General features: G+C 39.6%; 1 protein-coding gene across 2 annotated transcripts in view; it reads left to right on the top strand.

Moving 5' to 3' along the window:
* Nucleotides 1-15274, top strand: part of atxn1a (ataxin 1a) — a 98579-nt gene that overhangs the window by 21567 nt on the left and 61738 nt on the right. For both annotated transcript variants that reach the window (XM_044170706.1, XM_044170703.1), the window contains exon 2: nt 5782-5967. The gene's annotated coding sequence lies outside the window, so the exon portion shown is untranslated. The remainder of the gene's footprint in view (nt 1-5781; nt 5968-15274) is intronic.

The raw sequence follows: 15274 nt of genomic DNA, 5'->3' as shown, positions 1-15274 counted from the left end.
TATTTTTAATTGTTGGCTGGTTAGTTTTATGTCTTGCGTTCTTTGTGAGAAGAGTTTGGTGCACAGGATGTTTTTGTTGGTGGGCTGGAAAGTATACATGTTTAAGTGAAGGAGAGATGATTTACTTTGCATAAAGATGACATTGAGAGCTCTCCATATTAATGTTTTCAATTGTGAGTGTGTGTTTGTGTATGTACTGCATGTATAGTATGCGAATGAGAGAGGGAGAAAAAGGATCAAAAGCAGTAGATTATTACTATGCATGCGTGGGCAGCATATATGTCTTTTGATTGTTTGGAAAAATGTAAGTTGAAGACCCCAGTTTGTGTGTGCGCATGTGTACACCTTTGAAGATGTGATTCTCTATGTGTGTGTGTGTTCCCTTCAGGCCCCCCTCTCAGCATATTCCCCTTATCCCAGTGTTGGGATCTTAGGGGGCCGATCAAAGCCTGCGACTCCTGCGTCTCCAGGCCCTCTGCGCTAACGCACCTCGACTGAGGAATGCTGAGTAATTCCCTCAGGTAGCAGCTTGTGCTCTGATGTTCAGCGTTAGTGCACTCTGTCAGTCTCACTTACACATGTTAGCTCCTCACACACGTGTGTGTTCACAGGTAAATACTGTATATACACACACGCATACAGAAGAGTAATGGAGGATTTTCTGTCTTTGTCACTTAATATTTCTTGCTTTCTTGCTTCTTTTCTCTTACTTTCACACACTTTTCTTCTCTGCACACAGTGTGGAGTGTGTGTGTGTGTGTGAGCTCTGCTCTGTATTTTATTTCCCCTTGCTCACATCTCTGTCACGTGTCATGGTGATGTTGTTATGTTGTGATGCATTGCCCTGGAGAATACTAGTATTAGAGAGGAGGGATGAGGAAAGGAAAAGAAGAGTAGATAAAAATACAAGGGGGGAGAGAGAAGGAAAGGAAAGGAGAGAAGAATATGAGACCTTAGGAGAGAAATGAGGACAACACCAATACTGATCTAAGAAATAGACTACTACTTATACTGTTGCTTTTTCTCTGTACTGAACTTTACTTTTACTTTTTAAAGTTTACTCTAAGAGTGAAAGCCTTTTGTAACATGACAAACACAACCTTGATAGTGTGTCATCACGTTGACCTTGTAAATTCCTGCGTAAAGTAATGTGATCACACCATGGCATTAAACAGTTGTTATTATTTCATAAGAGGCTTAATGACATCAGGAGATGCTCAGTTAATGTCCCCACCTGTGAAGGCCTAATAGAGGGGAGCTAGGGAGTGAGCAAGTGCTTTCTAACTAAACCTCTGCATCATTTTTCCTAGACAGCAGGTTCCCTGATGATGTCTCAATACTGTGTGTGTGCTGACAAAATACGTGCACGAGTGTTTTTATTTTCATTTATCTCTGTACATTAGTCTGTCTTATCTAAGTTGTGCTCAGAGTGTCACTGTCTATTTTAGCTGCACCACTATCTATGCTATCTAGGTTGCTGGGCATGCTGTTGTATTGTGCGTGTATGCATATTGTATGAATAGTAGTGGAGACGTGTCTGTGTTTATCAGCATGAAAAATATGTTTATCAGCAGGAAAAAGCATTGTCATCAGCTACACAAAAGCACATTTGGGCTGCTTTTAAGCATACTGAACTTTGACCTGCAGTGACAGTGCTGAGGGTTAGTGAGTGAGTTGCACAACCAAGAGGTAGTTCATGTTTCTCTCTCTGTCTTATTGAATGTGTTGGTTCTCTTTTCTCTCATTCTCCCTTCCATTGCTTTTCTCAATTTCAATTTATTGAGCTTTACCGGCATAATAGTTCAAGAGTATTGCCAAAGAAGTTACATATAATTAAGATAATAATGAGGCCTGGTTTATGTTTGAACATGTGTCTGCAACAAAACTGAACAGATGAAATAATTAAAACAGGAAATAAATATGCAGATGTTGAGAATTAATTGTGCGTAGTGCAAATAGTTTGTGTTATAATATTTTGTTATGTTATGTAATATTAAGCTAAGTTAGTTGAGTAAATGTTTTTCTGAAACTGTGCTGACAGTCAGAACCTTATTTCTCACCTTTAAACTTGTTCCGTGAAACATTGTTGGGATATATGTCCATTTCTGGCTCATTTGTGTGAATTGTTCCTATGTAATCTAATTTATTAGGACTGGTTTACTTTTTGCTTCATGGGGAGTCTTACATTCATACAGGTATGAATTAGTGTTGTATACAAACTGTTTATTTTATCTGAAAGAGGTGCTTCAACTGCTTGTACATGTCCTTTGTAGGTCTCTGATCATTTGGGTCATAATTATACAGCTTCGCATACATGAAGGGATGGTGCAGACTGGGTTGTGCTCAACTAACCAGCCTATTGTTGGCCAGTTAGTTGCTGGTCTTGTTGTGTGCAGCCAGAGCCTGCAGTGCAATCCAAGAACTTTGCAACGCTGCACTTTCCTCAGTCCTTGGAAGCCAATACTTATGACGCATTTTAAACCAGAAAAACAGCTTGTTTGTTGCAGTGTATCTTTTGCAGAATAGCCAAGTAAAAGTCAGTTTCAGTGGAATTCCCTTCTGAGGCCAGTTGCCTTCTGGTGCATTTGGTCCATTCCTTTTATTTGAGGGTTTATTCATTTTCAAAGATACAAATAAAGAACAAAGGCAGCATAAGGAAGGACATGCTTGTGGAGCCAAAAAAGCCCACAGGGGAGCATGGAGTGCCCTCTTAGCCTCTCTTGAGTAAGATTTGAATGTATTTAATCACATAAATAAAAGCAAAAAACAAATAATTTGTGAAAACAGAAGCTGATGTGACATGAAATGTGACCAATGTATAGGTAAAACTTTAATGTTTTAAAGAAAAAATGAAAAACAGAAAATAATGCACTCTAAATACCTAATAGAGTCGAGTTTCTTGTGTTCCTCTCTGTCTAGAAGGTGTGGATGTTGTCGATGGCACACTCCACCTATGGCTCTGTGGTCTTTTTGCTGTGTCTCTTGAGTGTGCGCGTCTAATGTGTGCGTGGGTGCGTGCATGTGTGTCCAACCCTGTATGTGACAGAGGGACAGCAAGCAGGGGACCAATAGAAAAGCAGACTGAAAGGGGCAGGGCATGGTTTCATAGGTGCACATGGAGATGTACACACACACACACACACACACACACACACACACACACACACACACACACACACACACACACACACACACACACACTCAGGCTGCCAGTATTATTGAGTGTGTTGTGCAACAGACAGGGAACTGAATCCTAGGCTGCTGAGTAGGAAGAAAAACTCTCCGTTGTGTGCGTGTGTGTCTGTATGTATTTACAAACCTGTGTGTATGTGTACACTGTTCACAATATTCAGAGCACTCTTTTCCATGAAACAGAAAGATGAGGTGAATCCAGGTGAAAGCTTGGCTATTAGGGCCTCCACATCAGCTCTCAGAGTTACGCATATTCAGTGACTGTTACATAAACTTTTCACAACTTCTTTCAGGTTGTAGTTACAGTAGGAAAATACAGTTTCACAGTGCAGGCGGTTAAGAGTTAAGTATGTTTACAATGATAATTAAGCTGTTAATCTACGCTAATAGTACATCACTACAGTAAAATGTTTTTAAGCCTTAGTGTACATAGAACTTCAATACATTTTTGATATAGACCAAAATGTGTCTGTAGCCCAGAGAATCGCAAACTGTCAAGTACAGAAAGCTGGCATTGAATGTCTGGTCATATTTGTAATCTTGTTTACATATTCTTCTACTTTATTCTTCAGATAGTTCCTGATTTAAATCAAAATTTTGACATTTTTAACTTAAGCAAAGGACTTGTGCTGCTGATACCCAGCCTTAAGTGTAAACTGCATTGTAGATTTTTAGAATTTACTGTATGATTGTTTATAATGTTGAGCATGTCTAGAGCTACATCTACTCTAATTGGTGATTGGTGTCATTTATATTCATATACACAAAGAAACAAATAACGTGACAGTCACAAGTCAGGGGCTATGAAGTAGATGATGCTCTTAATTATCAATGTTTTCACCTTTGACTGGTGTGTTTTTGTCTTTGCTTGTACAACTGTTTCTATTGTTGTGGGCTTGTAATTGTGTGTATGTGACTATACATACTGTGTGTATTTATATGTGTATACCAGGTGTTCAGATTTCACATGCCTGCATGCTCCTGTATGTGTATGTTTCTTGAGTTTGTGAAAAGTGTTCTTTAGTATCTGTTTCTGTCGCTAGGGCCTAGCTGTCACATGATCAACTGGCCTGATTTTTATGTTGCCAAGGCGATGCCTTGTTTCAGGGTTCAACTTAATGCTCAGTTCCTCCCCATGACCTTGGGACATGTCTTTGTCACTATGGTAACAGCCTCCGGGGTTACTGTAAATGAGAGTGTGTTGGGTGGGTGCACCAAGCATTTTCCCTCTGTGCTTATGCATCAAATTATGCACTTTAGCACATTTATTTACCCAGGGAAGATTAACTCACTCCTTTTTAGGAACACTCTGCAACACAGTCATAAAGTTAGATTCACACCTGGGTGATACATGATACAATAGTTTTCTGCTCTAGGCTACTGTGGAGTGCCTAGTTTGAGATTAAGTGCTTTGCACAGTAGTTGTAAACAGAAGTTTAAGCAATGCTGGATCTGTGTTTGACCTATGGGACTTCAAAATAGCGTTTATTTCCTTAAATGATTTATATGCAGAGTAGAAAAGGAGTAATGTGATACTCTTAGTATAGTGTACCAGACATAAATACATTGTACTGATGTGTTTAATATGGTGTTACATCCGTTTCTACAATAGACCTTTATGAAACTGCATTGAATCAGTGTGTATTTAGTCACATATTTTGTGACTGTTTACTAGTGCTTTAAAAGAAAAAGCACTAACCATTTGTAGCATAAAGTTATTTAAAGATTTTAACAGCAACTCTGTCAGGCTATGACCCCAACAACGAGAAAACCAACAAACAAACGAAATTTTGTTTTCACAGAAATACTAGTTTTATTACCAGCTTTCCATTTCACCATAATAGCTCTCAGTTTACCGGAGGCATTTGGTCAAAGTGAAACATTGTCCTCACCAGAAAGCGAGCCAAGCTCATGAAAGAGACCTAAATGTCTCCAAATAACTGTTTTTATTTTTTTTTAAAGGTGGGGAGGACACACGCCTCAAACCAGTGTCTCATGCGGGTAAACAAAGCGTGGTTGCCATGCCAATGGGGCGTCAGAGTATAAATAGCACGGCTGTTTGTTCTGAGAGAGAGAGAGAGAGAGAGAGAGAGAGACTGTTATAGAGGCGTGTGTTGGTATAGCAACAAAATCCTGCAAATAACACCAGATTAATGTTGCTTTTTATGTCATTATATTTTTCATTTTCATCAAAGTCAGTGCTAAAAGATTAATTAACTTGCTGACTTTGGAGAGATAACTAGAAAGATCAATACATTCTGAATGCAAGCACTCAAGTGAGCAAATTGTTGGTAGTCCCCTCTCAGAATACTCACTATGACTTTACTTTTCTTCATAAGCTGCTGTTCTGCACAACTGCCATTTAAACTGAAAGCAAATTGTTTATGGAAAATAACACTTGGCTGAAGGTTAAGCTTATGATTGTAATTGCATAGCAGGGAATTTGTTTATTATGCAGTGATAACTGAGCCAGAACAAGCAATAATCATATCATGAAAAATAATATTTCTTGCTGATATGTAGAATAGAGCAAGGAACACTTTGAAAATGGTGTTAACGCACTCTCTTTCTCTCTGTGTTTCCCTGTAGGGAACGGTGACAGCACCTACAGACAGACAGACAGACTTGGACAGACGGCGTAGGCACCCGGAACGCTTCTCTCCCATTGGTGGAGAGATCCAGACTTCACACTAGGACTGCAGCGCCAGTCGGTTGTTGGCTCTCAACTAAGCAGCAGGCTCCACCTACTCCGCCCAAGTAGCTCTGCCTGCACAGGTAGGACTGAAGTCTGGTGGAGTAAGGGTCTTATAATGTGTTTGCTTGTTTTCAACACATATGCGTAAGTATTTGATTGCTGGGATTTTTACCTGATCAACCAGAAGGTGAAAAGGAGTTAAAAACATGGTTTGTTGATTGATGGTGTTTGCTTTGCCCACTCCATGTATATTTCAGCAATTTCAGTGAATCGCAGTGACCACAGATTAACTATTCCCCCCAAGACGCCTCTTTTTCAGACTGTCGCTAAATGTTCCTCATTATGATGCAGAATGAAAAATTAGTTACTTGTCAATGCATATAACTTCACATCATGGTTCATTAGTAAAAAAAGACTTTTCTTTTCCTCCCTTGTCCGGACCAGATGAGCCGAACTACAGGTGTGAAAGCGACCTTAGCTAGCAGCCGAGCAAATCAACATGTACCTGCGACCCCTCTTCACAAGTTATGGCTTTATAGCAGATAGTAGACGAGTAACAGGGAATGAGTGGAGACCTGACTTGCAACAAAGGTCCCTGACTGGAATGGTACAGGGGACATTTCCATTACATGGTCAGCATCTCAAACCTCTTCTCTACCAGGATGCCAACTCATTCTTTAATTTGTGGGATTTTTAAAAGTCTGAATAGAGGAAAGTGTCCAGTATTTAAGAGAAAGTCAGAAAATTCTGTGTATATATGTTTCTTTCTTATACCTTTAATTATCTTGTGACCCCTCACATTTATCTTTGGACCATGTGGATGGCACTGGCTCCCAGGTTGGAAAACCCTGCACTAGATAGTTTACCTGGCTTGGTGTTACACTTTGTTTTTTTTGTTTTTGAGTATTTTATCAGTAATAGTTGTAATATAACATAGTTAGAAGAACTGATGTGCTTATGTGTGTTTGGGTTTATGTGTGTTTCTGTGGCCCAGAGGGTACACTTTTTGAGTTCCTGTCCTCCTTCTTTTCTCTTCTTCCATTCATGTGATTTGTCTTTTTGATTGTATTCTTTGTTTCTTATTCTACACTTTGACTCCCCCACTGATGTCTCTGAACTCAGTTTTGCAGTCTCCTCTCCCTCCAAACTCCCTCCCTCCTCTTTTCCTCCTTTCTGTATCCTCACCCTCCACTGTATGTATTGAAGCCCCTCCGTCAGTCCTTTATCTCCGTCTCACCAGCTGCGTGTTGAAGCTCCATTCTCTCATGAGCAGAATGAATAGAAGGGCTTACTGAGAACAGTGAGAAAGCCAATCCCTGCCTTTCGTCTCATTGAACACATCTCTTTCTCCTCTCCTCTCCTCTCCTCTCCTCTCCTCTCTCCTCTCCTCTCCTCTCCTCTCCTCTCCTCTCCTCTCCTCTCCTCTGTCCTAAGACTCTGATGTGACCAATCCTTTCTTCTCTGCCTCCTGCTGCTCACTGTTCCTAATGTCTCAGATGGGGTGTTATTTTTACAGAAGATGTATTTCAAGACAGGAAGTGAGGTAAAGGGATTACACATAAACACAGCCACAAACTGGATTTTTTTGTACCAATATCAAAGAAACTACAGACATTCATAAGTTTAATTAGTTCAAAAAATTATGAAACCCAAAGAGAACCGTCTTCTGAGTCTTCCAGTTGCAACATACCTGCTTTTTACTGAACAGTTTTTTGTTTATCACCCTTCAGCAATATACAGTTAAACTTGTTGCATCGTTAGATTTTGTTGTGAGGTACTAAAGTGTGCTTGGGGACTTGCTTCATTTGCTTCATAACTATACAAACATGTTTTGAAGTACACAGACTAATTAGTTTATTAAATTAACTTTGTACCAATTCAGAGAGGAGTCGCGAGGAGGGGCGTAAAATAAGTAGAGCTTCTGAGAGAAAGAATAAAGGAAAGGTAAGATTTAGATTAAACAAATGCAAGAAAAGTACATCATTAAATAAAAATGCTGAATATAAAGTAGTCTTATAAGTTGATTTTTAAATTTTCTGTTTCTTTCTCACTCACAAAGATTCAAGCTCTCCTTGCCTGTCTTTCCCTCCTTCTTCCTTCTCTCCTCCTTTCTTCACCCATCAGTCTTGCTGAAGGCAAATTACACATTTCAGTCCCTGCTTTTTTCTGCTTTCTCTCTCTTTTGTAAATTCACTGTTGACAGTTGCCTTTCTCTGAGCAGAAAGCCTCAGAAATGAGCAGATGGAGGGCTGACAGTCTAGAAGCTCAAACAATGTCGCTGGGCGCCAAGTCGTGGTGATCAACACATGTCAGAAAATGGCTTAATGGGGAACCATGTACAGACTGTCAGTCACCTATATAGGGAATGGATCCATTTTATATCTAGCTGCCTTTTGAGGATGTAGAGTCAGAATCCAATCACCTATGATTTGACATTTGTGTTAAGATGTTTGGCACGTGTCTTATGTTGTATCCTGCATGGCTTACAGTGAGTTCAACAGTAGAATAAGCTTATGTTACTAGACAAGTCTGTGCTAATGTGGCTCCTGATTTGCTTGGGTGTGCTAAAAAGCAGTCTCTCTTATACAAGTCCATGTTGAATCTTCTGTTTGGAAAAACAGGCGTTTAAATTTTAATTTGTCTGTTTTAAAAAACTTTTGGGAAAAAGACCATTTTACTTTGTGTTTAGGGCAGGGTGAAAAACAAGATATCACATTAAGAAGAATTAAGAAGACTTTCTTCAATATTGGTTTGTCTCACAATGTCTATAGAGTATGATTTTGGAAAATCACACGTCAGGTTGTATTATTGACGGTTGGCACTCAAACTGGAGCTGTTGTTTCCAGCTGCATTTTAAAGAACATCACTATCTTGAATATTTGTGTTAGTCACTATTTAATGAAATCTCAAGATGCAATGCTTGTCAATGTGCAAAAAATTTTATGTTACTGTAAGTATAAATGGATATTTTACACACCACTATGTTTAGCTAAAAAAATGGAAATGCTTTACTTTACGGGCCCATAAATTCTTAATAATTTCTTTATAATTTCCTAGCAAGTGTCCTGGAAAGAACAATGTAATTTGGTACTAATCATAAGGAAAATGGAGACAGTGTTCAGTTGTTCAGACTGGAAGCGTCACATTGATCCGCTCATTAAGTGTTTTACATTACAGGTCTGCTGTAACTTTAAATTCAGATAATATCCGGGCCTCGTTTGCAGAATATGCTTGGCTTTGATTTCATTATTGCACAACTAGGCAGTGATATTTTATATGCCAAGAGAAAGAGTAACCTTATTTATGTCTTGCAGGGGAAATCTGACAGCTTTATATTCTAACTTTATATTTTCAGAGATTGATTTTTTTTTTTCATTTGAAACTGAAATGACTCCCACCCACTCTCTCATGGTTAGACTCAATGTAGCCTGCAGCAACGGCTCACAGTAATCTCAAAGATGTCAAATTACCAATTAACCCAGCAATGCTCTCTATAATAAAGCATCACAGCAGCCTTTAGATGTCCAGCAATGCCAGGGGGTATCAGTTCAAATGCTCAATATAAAGTAAACTGAACCCGTCCCTGTTGTTTGACATTAGACGCTTACGTGGATCCAGCAAGGGGTCAAAATTATATTGTTTGTTTTAGCCTACTAAAGGTTAGCATTAATACTATTTTAATGTCAGACATACAAGAAATTAATTTAAACTTCACATAAGTTTCCTGTAGTAAGGAACCTGTTACATTATGTGCAAATTGCTTCCCTGAGAGGGTTAAGCAACCCGAGTAAATGGAGAGGTTGCCCCTTCTCTCTCTCTCTGTGTGAACATGGATTTCCCCTTCTCTGTTTTCTTGTAATAGCTGCGCTCTGCTTTATTTGATCTGGGCCCCTGCTCTCATAGTAGGATTGAATTGGGTTTGGAGAGCAAGGGAAACACACACACACACACCTGAGACTTCCAACTGCTACAGCAGCTGCCCTAGAGCGAAGGAGGGAGAAATAGAGAGGAGAGGGAAGGAGGGAGGGAGAAGAGGGGCAGCAGGAAAGTAAGATACATGAGGATAGGGGAGCTGGTGAGAAAAGAAAAGAAGCTAATAAGAGAGAGGGTAGATTATTGGAATGATCCGAGATGAGGAAAAGAGAAAAGAGTGGTAACTTGCATTTTAAAATGAAAATATTCTCTTCTAATGTGGTACTGGCCACAGACAAGGAGACATAATTAATTAAATCAAGACACATTTTATCATTGATTCAATATATTTTCTCTGTATCTCTCTTTTTCCTTCTGTTTTCTTTCTGTATTGTTTCTTCTATCACCGCCCCCCTCTCGAGTCTCTCACTCAGTTTCACTTTTGTCTTGCCGTCTTTACTTGTCATGCCACCCGTCTCCACAAACAGGCTCTCCGACACACACACACACAGACACACACATACTGTGGCTGTCTCTGCACACTAAGCAATTAGTTAATTACCTTGCCCAGTGTCGCTGAGTTCATCCAGACTGCTGTTTTTTTTTTTTGAATTACCAAGAGGAGAAGAGGAGAGGAGGCAGAGAAATGAAGAGTGGAGGAATGAATGCAAAGAGAGACATTCTCAATTGGAAGAGCTGACCTGAGACTGCCTATTGTGCATGTACTAGACTAGTTTCTATTTTAGTAATTATGGAAGCAGCAAAAACAGATTTTACTTAATATTCATTTTAACTGGATTTAATGAAAAGTATATCTAACAAATTAACATATTAATCTTTGAAATCTCTCATGATCCAGTTTCCATATCAAGCGACCTCAAGGACGTAGGTTCCCCCCAAAGGGCTGTCCATGGTTCTGAAACAACAGCTAAGCAATAGTCACATGTATATCAGCCAATAACTTGACATAACCTCTGGGAGGGCACATCCGAATGATCTAATATGACTTCACTCCAAAGATAATGCGAACAACTCTATCACTAAGCCACAGCCAATGATGTAGGATTATAATGATGATGAACAATTTAACTATTCCACAGAAAACTGATGTCCTCTCCTAAACAGCTGCCTCTGACTCATAAACAAGCTCTGTGAGAATTTAAAGAAACTTTCCCCAATCATCCTGTCTTAGTCTTCTTTCGGGTCATAAGACAACCCCTGCCGGGACTCAGACAGAACTCCAATAAAAGTTATGTGACAGTGAGCCAATTTATGACCCTCACTGAGCCCGCTTTGGGATGATCTCTGGACATCAATAAAGGGAACAAGGAACGAAAGAAACCAACTTTGCAATTCAGAGTCAAATGTACATTAATTGATATACCATGTTTAATTAATGTTATAGGAAGAATGCAAAGTTTATTTCAACTTGCTGATTTTGATACAGGAACTGAATGAATCCAGAAAGGAGATGTAAATGGGAATGTCGAATGTCACACCTCATGTGTGCCTGAAAACATTAGTTTTCCTGTGTTATATTTGGGTTGATGCTAATAGGTTACTAACAAGGTAATTTGGTGTGAGGCCAGGAATAAAATCAACCTTCAATATAATTATGATGTGAAATATTTTACGATTTCACAAGTGCTTCCCAAAACTTCTCTCAGTTGCTGAACAGCGCATAAAGGGTGATTTTCACTGGTCAGTGCCAAAACATTCATGGCTACATTTATCCATTCATTTGTGTGTCTAGTAGTTAGTCTAGTAATTAGTTGTGTGTGTAATAAATGTTTCACATATAAAGATTGTTGCCTTTGCCCTTTCATATTGATTCCTTGTTATACCTCTTGCTACCTGATTTCAGGTTAATTCCCTCACAAAGCTAATTTGTGCATTATCTCTTGATGGCTCACAGCTTAGTGTAAAACGGAGCTAAATTTTAACTACAAGTTAAATGGTGGAGAATGTTCATTAAATTGCTGCTGCTTCGTATTCACTACATATTGATACAGAATGCAGGTAAACCTCTGCAGCAGCTCCTTATGTTCCACATAGCCGCCGTCTGTTTACAAACGAGAGATGTTGAAGTCAGGCTTAATAATCATACAGGGGGTCCAATGGCTTCCCCCATAGGAGCTAATCAGGGTGTGTATGTTTGCTTGGCTCAGCCACTGTGTTCCATTACTCTGTCCTGATAAACATCACTGTGTGGACTGTGTGTCTTTCTGCAGGTGTGTATTTGTGATTCAACATGTTTGTTGTGTTAATACAGCATATACCTTCCTCTATACGTCTATCTGTGTGCGTGTATACTGCACAGTGCGTGGGCATATGCATGTTAGAGACACAACCTTAAGTAGTTTGTGTTTGTACCCCATAACATGCTGAACGCATATGTAAGTGAAATGTGAAATGTCATGTGGAGCTGTGAGGTATCGACCGGAATTCAGCCATCAGCATGGAAAAACATATTGCTGTAGGTCATTACTAATGAGCCATACATGTGCTGGAACATTATGTGTGTCTGCGAGCGTGAGTGAGTGAGTGTGTTGGAATGGTGGTGGATGCCTGCGTCTGCATTTTTGTGGTGTGTACTGTATCTTTTGTCTGAGAGTTACTTAATATATCTAAGCATTTACTCTTAGACTTGTATTTAAGAGTCAGATAATAGGTGTGTGTTATTCTACTCTGTGTGGGTGCCATTATTCACATAAGAGTGCTTATCTGCCTTCAGCGTGATTAATCCACTGTCCTTCCTAACTCCGACCCACTTTTGTTGCTCTTTTCTTTGTTTGCTCTTGATTCCCTTCTGCTTTATAGCATTAAGCAATGAGTAATGATGACTGACATCATCTTTGGCTAGGCTAGTGCCGACTAATTGGCCAGAGCGATCTGATTGCATTAGATGTTATTCCTTCAGGGTATTCCCTGTCCTCCGCCCCCACTTTGAAAGATATCCCTCATTGTTTGCATGGAGCCACATATTGCTTTTGTGTGGTATTTGTTTTGGTTTTATTGTATTCATAGTAGAAATTCACTGGTTGGTTCACTGGTTACCACTGAAATGTCTTTAGTTATTGTGTGGATGCTCTGGGTGCTCGTGTGAGAAAGCAATAAAGGTTGAAAAATGAAGTTGCGCTTTAGATTTACTAACAGCCATGAGAGGCTTTTTCCTCCACTCATCTCTCTTCCCCTCTTTCTCTGTCTTCTGTGTCTTCTTTCTTTCACAGCAGCCGCTGTAAGAGCCACCTTTTCAAGTGAGGTAAAATGATTATAGTAATGGATGCCCCCCACTGCAACCTTTCTCTTGCTCTCCTTCACAGTCACTACTCTGAACATTCTGTTCTGTACATTAGTGCGGCCCCGGGGATGCCCTCGCTCTCTGCAGCTTAATGCAATCACACCTCCAGTATAAGTGCACAGAGAGAGAGACAATCAGGATGAGAGATGAGAAAGCAGGGGAGATACAGAAGGGGACTGGTGGGTGGCAACTGGTGGGAGTGATCACATCAGAGGATGATAATTACCTGGAGACAGGACAGAGAAGTCATGCAAATTAGATCATTTACAGGTTTTCCTGTCAGTCGAGGTACCTGTAGAGTTTCTTGGCACAAATGTCATCTGTACAATCACGCAACTACTAATTTCCTGTTGCCTTTACAGCAATTTCATTATGATAGCTTTCCAGGCTGGTATGCATGGAACATCTGGGAATGCCAATCATGGCACACCTGAACTGATTAGTTGAAATGGTTATATAAAATGCCCTGGAAAATTGTTTTACTTTGGACTTATTTATTACATTTATTTAATTGTATCTATGAGGTCACATTTCTAGAAAAAAAGAACAATTACATACAATAAAAAAAGGTTTGCATAAGATTCAGGAACTGTTTCAGTTCAGCTCCAAATGTAAGTTTTGTTTATTTTCACATGTAAAATGATGAAATGAAAAAAGCCGATGGGTCACTCACCTCAAAGGCAAAAAAGAAAAGTGGTTCGTACTGTTAGATATTTTTATGGATTGTATGCCTGGATGTTTTGAAATAGTCAGGAGTTCATGATTACAAACGTTTTTTACCAGGAGCAGCTGAGCAGCTCAGTTCAGCAACTTCAGCTTTTAGTAAGATGAATGGGCATGGCCTTTGTGGTGCCTGGGAAGTCCTTATGCGGAGACCTATAGAGAGTTTATTGCTTTTACAGCTAGGCTGTATGATAAAGTGCCATCTTTCTGACCACCCACTCTCTCCCACCTACCATTTGCTCTCCATATCTCACTATCTCTCTTTGTTTTACTCTAGCTCTGTGCCTTGTTGCTTCTGTTATCTTCTTCTCTTTTTCACCTCTTTGTCAACTTTCCTTTCATTTTTTCCCCCTTTCATCTTGCTGTGTATCCGTTTCCCTCTGCTCTTCTCTGCATGGCTCTCTCTAACTCGCTCTCGTTGACTTTGCCACACTCTCCTCCTTGTCTCCCTTCCATACCCTCTCCTCCCCTTGTTTCCCCCCTCTCTTTAATAGTTAGCGGCACTGTGACATTAGCAGCCACTGCTTTTTAATTAGTTATTTATGTCAATTTCCTTTTTCTCAAGAGGTTGGCATGGCTGAGCAGACACTGATTTGTGTTTCCAATTGGCAAATGGGTTAGCACGTTTATGCTTGTGATCTGATGATATGATAACTAAGTAGTTAGCTCCAATCACTGCCTCCCACTCTCCGTGATAATTGAGAAAACCAGTTATGTTGGCTTGACAGGAGTAAGGGAGACAAATAAACTTCCTATAGGACTGTATTTGTGCCTGCTAGTGATGATGTAGAGACCCTGTTTTACAGTTATACACACACAAACGTATCAACATTACTTCTTTAGAATTGTGTAGCGTGTCTGTGGTATTTTTTTATTAGTAATGCTAACACTATATATTATTATTTGGAGACATTCAGATTGACAGTAGCAGCAGGATTAGTCTAGTTCTATTTATGTTAGAATGACCATTTAGCGACTGAATTACACAGTAAACAGAGATGCCAAAGCAACTGTGAAGTGTACCAAAACATGTGAGGTTTATTAACAAAACAACTTACAGCAGTGCAAACATGGCAGCAACACAGGTAGTGAGACCTATCCAGCAAATAGATAGACAGATAGATAGAAAGAAGGGCCTTTTATACTGTGTCCCCTTATGACTACATTGGATGCATCCATTAACAGGTGTTCTCAAAATACTATCACATGGCTAACTTACCATAGACAATATAAAGAATATAATTTCTATCTACTCCTATAATGACCGCCAAAATAAACACATAACATAATTACAATAAATATACATGTACACCAAACTACCATACCCCACTCTCCTATCTTACCTCTTGGTCTCTCCCGGAACATTTATGTTGGTGGTTGTACCCCCAGGGACTCTTTTGGCTGGAACACCCTGGAGCAGACACAGGACAGGTAAGTGTTTATCCAAACAA

Source organism: Siniperca chuatsi, linkage group LG17, assembly GCF_020085105.1.
Source record: "Siniperca chuatsi isolate FFG_IHB_CAS linkage group LG17, ASM2008510v1, whole genome shotgun sequence".
Lineage (NCBI taxonomy): Eukaryota > Metazoa > Chordata > Actinopteri > Centrarchiformes > Sinipercidae > Siniperca > Siniperca chuatsi.
The sequence above is the reverse complement of the archived record's forward strand: the minus strand, read 5'-3'. Positions and strand labels throughout refer to the sequence as shown.